We start from the raw sequence: 9,138 nt of genomic DNA, 5'->3' as shown, positions 1-9,138 counted from the left end.
AATTCAGAGGAACACCGTAGCAGACCAGAGGAACACCGTTCGTTTCCTCTGATTTTATGGGAGTCAATGTTGGAAATATTGTGTAATACGTGACAGCCTTGTAGTACTTGTGCCTCACGTATAGGATTAGGAGTAGTTAGAGATTGGTTTATTTATCTTCTCTCTCTCTATCTCTCCATGTAATCCTCTCCACGGTTCAACTACCATATCTCTGTAAACCTACGAGAGCCGAACTCTCAATCTATCAATAAATACATGCGGGCACCCATGTATGGGTGTTGAGACGCTTCATCAAATCTAACATGGTATTCAGAGCCATCTTCTTCCTCCACATCTAGCTCTCCACCAGATCAAACCTAGCTGCCATTAAAACTTCCTCCAGATCAGAATTCAGCCGCAACCATGTCTTCCTCCTCTAGTTCGGCTTCTTTCTGCAGTCTGAACAACAAAACCTCTGAACCCTGGGGCGGAGCCAGGGGGGACGAGCAAGGGCCTGCCCCCCCCCCCCCCCCCAACGATCAACAATTTTAGTAGAAGCAACTAGTAATTATCAACAAGATTCGATCAATATACGTACTCGGCTCCCCCTATACTCGAATCCTGGCTCCGCCACCGTCTGAACCCCTTAGCCGCACCAACTATATCCTATGGCGTGCCCAGGCTCGTTCTCAGATTATGGGAGCCGGCCTCTATGGGTATCTCGACCAAACAATTCCTCAACCTACCAAAACAATCTCGTCCAAAAACTCTGAAGGAAAAGAACAGATCGTTCCAAATCCTGCCTACACTCCTTGGTTGATCCAAGACCAGCAGATTGTAGCCTATCTGCTGAGAAATCTCTCCAAAGAAATCCTAGTTCAGGTTGCCTCGATGGAAACATCACATGCGATTTGGAAATCCCTTGCAAACATGTTCACAGCCCAATCCGCATCCCGCGTGAATAACATCTGAATCTCCCTGACCAATGCCCACAAAGGTTCTCAATCTGCTGCTGCTTATTTTGGTTATATGAGATCTCTGTCGGATGAACTTGCAGCCGTAGGAAGACCCATCAGAGAACCGGAGCTACTATCCTTCATCATCGCGGGGCTGGACATGGATTACCAGCCCATCATCTCGGCCCTGGATGTCCGCGTCGAGCCCGTCTCTGTTGATGAGCTGTTCGCGATGGTGGCAAACTTTGATCAGCAGGTTGAGCTTTTCCATGGTTCCGGTGCAGGTGGCTTCAAATCCTCGGCCAACATGGCTGCGAGGAATCGCGGCGGCGGCGGCAAAGGCAACTACCGTGTCTCGCCCAAACCCACCAATGGTGGTGGTGGCGGCAACAACAGCGGCGGCGGCTCCAACAACCCCAACTACAACAAAGGCGGCAATGGTGGTGGTCCTGTCTACCACAACAAGGTGACCGCGGTCACCACTACAACAACAACGATGGGCGCCCCTTCTACAACAACAACCAGGGGCAGCAAGGTAGCTACGGCGGCGGCAACAATTTCCAAGGTTATGATGAGTATGAGGGCAAATGTCAAATTTGTAAAAAGACTAACCACATAGGAAAACATTGTCGTTTGCGCTATGAAGAAAATTCGCAGAAAAAGAAAGTTGCAGCCGCTGCAGATATGTCCTATGGTGTGGACACAAACTGGTATGTCGATACCGGTGCCACTGAGCACATCGCCCCCGACATGGAAAGGCTGACCATGCAAGAGAAGTATCACGGCCATGATCAAATCAACACCGCAGCAAACGGTCAAGGTATGATGATAAGCCACGTTGGTCAATCTACTATTAGAACACCTCATAGCGATATTCATCTCAATAATGTCCTACTTGTTCCACATGCATCAAAAAGTCTTGCTTCTGTTCATAGAATCACCCTTGATAATGGAGTCTTCATAGAATTTCATCCGTTTTTCTTTTTGATCAAGGATCAGGCAACATGGAAGGTCCTTTATCGCGGTAGATGCGTGGACGGTCTCTACCCATTGATTCCTACACTTTGCAAGTTCAACAAACAAGCTTTTGGAGCCATTAGAGTCTGGCCACCCGTCTTTTTCCATTGTTTATCAAATTCTTAGCAAGAATAAACTCCCTTTTGTTGGTGAGCGAAATTGTGAAACTGTTTGTGATTCATGCCAGCGTGCAAAAAGTCATCAATTACCATATTCTATTTCTACTAGTGTGTCTGTTAAACCTCCGCAATTGATCTTTTCTGATGTGTGGGGTCCAGCACCCTCCTCCGTTGGTAGACACACTTATTATGTGAGTTTCATTGATAATTACAGTAAATACATGTGGATTTATCTCCTTAAGAAGCATTCCGATGTCTTTCAAGTTTTCCATAACTTTCAAGCTCTTGGCGAGAGAAAATTTGATTGTAAAATCATTGCCATGCAATCAGACTGGGGTGGTCAGTACGAGAAACTCAACTCGTTTTTCCAAAAGATAGGCATCTCTCACCACGTCTCTTGTCCACATGCTCACCAACAAAACGGTAGTGCAGAACGCAAGCATCGCCATATTGTTGAAGTAGGTCTTGCACTACTTGCTGCTGCCTCGATGCCACTAAAGTTTTGGGATGAAGCCTTCTTAACTGCGGTTCATCTCATTAATATCCTGCCTAGCCGTGTTATCAACAATGAAACACCCACAAAACGTCTTCTTCATCTCAAACCAAACTACACTCCTCTTCGTGTTTTTGGTTGTGCGTGTTGGCCCAATCTCCGTCCATACAACAATCGCAAACTTATGTTTCGCTCCAAGAAATGTGTTTTTATTGGCTATAGCACTCAACATAAAGGAGTTAAGTGTCTTGATGTAGCGACTGGCCGAGTTTACATCTCCAGAGACGTTGTTTTTGATGAGACTCAATTCCCGTTTGAGAAACTTCACCCCAATTCCGGTGCCCTCCTTCGTCAAGAAATCCTTCTCTTGCTATCATCTCTTTCTGGTCTTGAAAATGAGGGTGCTAATAGTAGTTCTGATCTATTTGTGACTAATCATCATACTCTGCCTAAGTCTACTGCTGAAGGAACAATTATTCCCGGTGAAAACAGAGTACAAAATAATGAACCAGGTGGTCATTTTATGTGCCCCCCTTCAGGAGACAACACACCCCGAGGAGGATCTGTCTCGGGATCGCCATCGCTGCAGACGGAAGCGTATCCAGCTTCGGGATCCGCCCCTGATGCTGATTCCGCCGGGCCCACCTCCCGCGCCCCTGGCGCTGTCTCACCTGGAACCGACGACGCCAGCCGCGACAACGACTTCTCTTCACCGCGCCAATCCTTGGGTGCCGGGTGGCGCGCCCCCACTCCTGATGCCGGGGGAATGCGGTCGCCCGCCTCGCCCGGGCCCGCCACTGGAGCCTCACCTGTCTCGCACGGGGCCCCTGCGTGTTCCCCTGGTTGGGTCGTCCCGCCCGCCTCTGCCTCGGGATCGGGCCCGCCCGGGGTGCGGCTGAACCTGGCGCTGCATCTTTGGCTGTTGCTGCTGGATCTTCTGCGCCGGCACCTCCTGTGGTTACTCCTGAAGAACCGCATACACGCCTACAAAGGGGAGTTTCTGCCCGAATTAATTACAAAAACTTCTGCAAATATGGGCTATCTTGCATGGCAGGTGGACCCAAAAAATTAATGGATGCACTTGGTGATGATAGGTGGAAAACCGCCATGAATGATGAATTTGTGGCTTACAGAGGAATAAAACTTGGCACTTGGTTCCTCCTCAACAAGGCAGAAATCTCATCGACTGCAAATGGGTATATCGCATTAAAAGGAAGTCAGATGGCACCATAGATCGCTACAAGGCCAGACTTGTGGCAAATGGTTTCAAGCAAAGGTATGGGCTCGACTATGAGGACACTTTTAGTCCTGTTGTTAAGGCTGCCACCATCCGCCTTGTGCTGTCCATTGCTATTTCTAGGGGGTGGAGCCTTAGACAGCTAGATGTGCAGAATGTGTTTCTGCATGGCGTTCTGGAAGAAGATGTGTACATGAAACAACCTCCTGGGTTTGAGGACAAAAACAAGCCGTTCCATATATGCAAACTTGACAAAGCATTGTATGGGTTGAAGCAAGCCCCCAGAGCATGGTACTCAAGACTCAGTATGAAGCTTCAGGCACTTGGGTTTGTTCCTTCAAAATCTGACACCTCACTGTTTATCTTTACTAAGCCACAAATATCCATGTTTGTTCTCATATATGTTGATGACATAATTGTTACTAGCTCATCCAATGATGCCGTAACGAAGTTGCTTAAGAGTTTGGGTTCTGAGTTTGCTCTCAAAGATTTGGGAAATTTGCACTTCTTTTTGGGTATTGAGGTTCAGAAGAATGGTGATAGTCTTCATCTATCTCAGGCTAAATATGCAACTGAATTGGCATGCAAAACTGTAAACCATCACCAACACCATTATCCAGTTCGGAACCCTTATCTTTGACAACCGGAGAACTTCTGGACAGGGAGGATATCACTAGTTACAGAAGCATTGTTGGTGGTCTTCAGTACTTAACTCTCACACAACCTGATATTTCTTTCGTAGTTAACAAAGTCTGTCAATTTCTTCATGCACCAACCACCACTCATTGGACAGCAGCCAAGAGAATTCTGAGGTATGTGAAGAATACAATGACTGTTGGTCTCACATTTCGAAAGTCATCATCTACTCTTATAAGTGCATTTTCCGATGTGGATTGGGCTGGCTACTTGGATGATAGGAGATCTACTGGTGGGTTTGCCATTTTCTATGGGCCTAATTTAATCTCTTGGTGTGCAAAGAAACAAGCAACTATGTCTTGATCAAGTACTGAAGCAGAGTACAAAGCATTAGCCAATGCTACAGCAGAGGTCATTTGGATTCTTGTTGAAGGAACTTGGCATTTCAGAAGTTCATCCCCCATGTCTATGGTGTGATAACCTTGGTGCAACTTATTTATCTGCTAATCCAGTTTTCCATGCCAGGACTAAGCATATTGAGATAGATTTCCACTTTGTCAGAGAACGAGTTGCAAATAAACAATTAGAAGTCAGATTTATTCCCTCAAAGGATCAGCTTGCAGATGGATTTACAAAAGCGTTACCCACAAAAGGTTTTGAAGAATTTCGACGTAATCTCAACTTAGTGTCGTTGTGATTAAGGGGGAGTGTTGGAAATATTGTGTAATACGTGACAGCCTTGTAGTACTTGTGCCTCACGTATAGGATTAGGAGTAGTTAGAGATTGGTTTATTTATCTTCTCTCTCTCTCTCTCTCTATCTCTCTATGTAATCCTCTCCACGGTTCAACTACCGTATCTCTGTAAACCTACGAGAGCCCAACTCTCAATCTATCAATAAATACATGCGGGCACCCATGTATGGGTGTTGAGACGCTTCACCAAATCTAACAGTCAAAACATTCGGGCCGAGCTCTTTTTTGTAGGAAAGCCCGAGGAAAAGAGATATAATGCTACCCTGTGATGCAACTCTTCTTTGCCATGGGCTGGTCCAAGAAACACGCGTAGGTGAGTTTGGTCCATAACTTGTATCTAGGCCAAGTAGTGTTATTGGCAGGTCATCCTACAATAATTGTGTCCCGCCTTTTGAATAGGTCGAGGTGGTTCACTAGTACATATATTTCTGTTATTTTAAAATAATGAAGCATAATTTGTGTGCTAATAGGATCTTGTGTGGAATTGCAGGCACTTGAATTGCACATGGAGTTTGGAACTACAGTCTCGACCTGCAACGCGACGGTGGTTCAGGATAGCCACATCTTTGTGGTTAATGACTATAGTGTCATCAAGGAAACTGGACCGAACAATTTTATGAGGTCCCATGCCTTCCAAGTCGGTGAGTATGACTGTTCAGTAGATTCTACCCACAAGGAATCAATGCTGAAAGCCAAAAGCACATCTCTATTCTTGTTGAGCTTATGATGGAAAAGGCTGAAGTGAAGGCAATATTTTGTTATCGATTGATCTCCCCAGGAGGACAGAGCACGGAGTTGAATCAGATCGGAGTGTTAAACTTATCTAGTGCAGAAGGCAAATGTAGGATGGGAGGGTGTGGGACAAGGTAATGGAGAAAACTTTGCTTGAAGCAGAATATGTGGAATTTGACCACTTCTTGATTGAATGTTCGATCACTGTTATGAAAGATCCATTGGTGACTTGCAGTGACTTACTACTTTCACCCCAAGTGAAGCTGCCACAATCCCATCTATCAACTGATATGGAAAATCTATTAGAGTCAAAAGGAGGGGCGGACGTGACCTTCTACTTCCAAGGTGAATCATTTCTTGCACATATGGTAGTGCTTGCTGCAAGGTTCCCTGTGTTTAGGGTGCAGCTCTATGGCCCAATGATGGAGAAAGACGGATCATCTATAATCCTGCAAGATATGTTACCTGACGTTTTTAAGGCTCTCTTATATTTTGTACACAGACTACTTGGTGCTTCCTTTCAACAATTTCGATGACGAGGACATAGAAGAGATTGTACGCCACTTACTCGAGGCTGTCGATCGATACGCAATTGAAAAGCTGAAGCTCATATGTGAGGCTATTCTTTACAGGTGTCTTGATGTACAAACAGTGGCAACTACATATGCGTTAGCTGATCAACATTAGTGTAACGATCTCAAACAGGAATGCCTCAAATTTATGGCATCTCCAACAATACTTGGTGAAGTCATGGCAAGCCAAGACTATGATAACCTCAAGAGAAAGAGTGCTAGTTTTCCTAAGCTAAATGAAAAGTATGTTTACACGAGTCTTGATTATACATTGACAAGTGCAAGTCATGAGCGTGTGTAGGACATGGAGAGTGTGGATGCAACCAATCCAAGACTTGGCGTTTGCTAGTGAAAACAGAGTGACGGCTAAACCAAATTATACACTAAACTGAAGCCAAATACACTAGTGAAGACAAAAGTGATGGCTAAACTGAAGCCACATACAATATTAGATTTACAAAAACTAGACACGGAAGGCGAGACCCTTGGAGAGTCCAGCAGCGGCGGCGACCCTATGTGCGCATCGCGAGCGTGTTCTGTCGCCTCTAATTAACAAGCTTGAGCGCCAGCTGCAGTTGGTGAGAGAAAATCAAGAAGACACACCTGATGAGAGAGACGACAGCGGCCAGTTCGGGCAACAATGGTTCACACCTGTGTTATGGAAGAAGGCGGAGTAGAAGGTCCTCGTCGGAATGAGGCAAAGCAGCAGCTCAGTTGAGTGAGCGAGACGACGCCAGGGAGGAGGGTGAAGCTGTGCGAGCCCGTGCTCGTCGCAACCAGTTAAGGAGGAGAGTAGGAGCTAGAGGCCATAGTGCGAGGTTCTGTCTAGACGGAGGCAAGCGAGCTCGGCCCGGAGTGTAGGAGGCAGAGCAGCCAGAGCCACCACGGCCTGGTGGATGGGCAAGGTGAGACGGAAGCATAGCTCGCCTATAGGGAGCCAGTAGACCTGACGTCACACATGTGTTTTTCCTTTTTAATTTTATTTCTATTAAAAGAGTATATACATTATTATGAAAAGATAATTTTTTTAGAAGTGTTCATTCCACATTAAAAAATGTTCATACTGTGTAAAATATCATTGCTCAACATTTAGGAAATGTTTGTACTCCCTCCGTTTCTTTTTAGTCTGCATATAAAATATGGTCGAAGTCAAACTTTGTAAAGTTTGACCAACTTTATAAGAAAGAATATCAACAATCACAGTATGAAACCAATATATTAGATGCACCATGAAATGAATTTTGATACCATATAGCTTTAGTATTGTAGATGTTGATTCTTTTTTATATAAATTTGCTCAAACTTTGTGTAGTTTGACTTTGACCAAATCTTATGTGCAATCTCCATCAACATCTTCACCAGCACCATCTCCTCTCAAAACCCTAGTTCATCTCTTGTATCCAATTCTTGTCTTCAAGTCCGGGATTGGTACTAGTAGGTTGCTAGTAGTGTGGATTACTCCTTATAGTGTGGATTACTCCTAATTGGTTTATCTGGTGGAAGATCATATGTTCAGATCCTTTATGCATATTAATACCCCTCTGATTATGAACATGAATATGCTTTGTGAGTAGTTACGTTTGTTCCTGAGGACATGGGAGAATTCTTGCTATTAGTATTCATGTGAATTTGGTATTCACTCGATATATTGATGAGATGTATGTTGTCTATCCTCTAGTGGTGTTATGTGAACATCGACTACATAACACTTCACCATTATTTGGGCCTAGAGGAAGGCATTGGGAATTAATAAGTAGATGATGGTTTGCTAGAGTGACAGAAGCTTAAACCCTAGTTTATGCGTTGCTTCGAAAGGGGCTGATTTGGATCCATATGTTTCATGTTGTGGTTAGGTTTACCTTAATACTTTTGTTGTAGTTGCGGATGCTTGCAATGGAGGTTAATCATAAGTGGGATTCTTGTTCAAGTAAGAACAGCACCCAAGCACCGGTCCACCCACATATCAAATTATCAAAGTACCGAACGCGAATCATATGAATGTGATGAAAACTAGCTTGACGATAATTCCCATGTGTCCTTGGGAGCGCTTTTCTCTATATAAGAGTTTGTCCAGGCTTGTCCTTTGCTACAAAAAGGATTGGCCCATCTTGCTGCACTTTATTTACTTTTGTTACTTGTTGCTCGTTACAAATTATCCTATCACAAAACTATCTGTTACCACTTATTTCAATACTTGCAGAGAATACCTTGCTGAAAACCGCTTATCATTTCCTTCTGCTCCTCGTTGGGTTCGACACTCTTACTTATCGAAAGGACTACGATAGATCCCCTATACTTGTGGGTCATCAAGACTCTTTTCTGGCGCCGTTGCCGGGGAGTGAAGCACCTTTGGTAGGTGGAATTTGGTAAGGAAAAATTTATATAGTGTGCTGAAATTTATTGTCACTTGTTACTATGGAAAGTAATCCTCTGAGGGGCTTGTTCGAAGAATTGCTAAGCCTTGTGCTAAAGATAAACATAGACCTATGGTAGGCATGCCTGTTATTTATGTTAAAATAGGACATCATTGTTATCATGGCTTATGTGATATGGGTGCTAGTGCTAGTGCTATACCTCATGACTTATACAAAGAAATTATGCATGAAATTGCACCTGCTGAGATAGAAGGTATTGATGTTACCA

The 9,138-nt window shown here is 44.4% G+C and overlaps 1 pseudogene; it reads left to right on the top strand.

Annotated features, from left to right (window-relative positions):
• The first annotated feature begins 5,696 nt into the window (after positions 1-5,696).
• Positions 5,697-6,796, top strand: LOC125528895 (annotated as a pseudogene).
• Positions 6,797-9,138: the final 2,342 nt, after the last annotated feature.

The sequence above is a fragment of the Triticum urartu genome, unplaced genomic scaffold (assembly GCF_003073215.2).
Source record: "Triticum urartu cultivar G1812 unplaced genomic scaffold, Tu2.1 TuUngrouped_contig_519, whole genome shotgun sequence".
Classification (NCBI taxonomy): domain Eukaryota; kingdom Viridiplantae; phylum Streptophyta; class Magnoliopsida; order Poales; family Poaceae; genus Triticum; species Triticum urartu.
The sequence above is the reverse complement of the archived record's forward strand: the minus strand, read 5'-3'. Positions and strand labels throughout refer to the sequence as shown.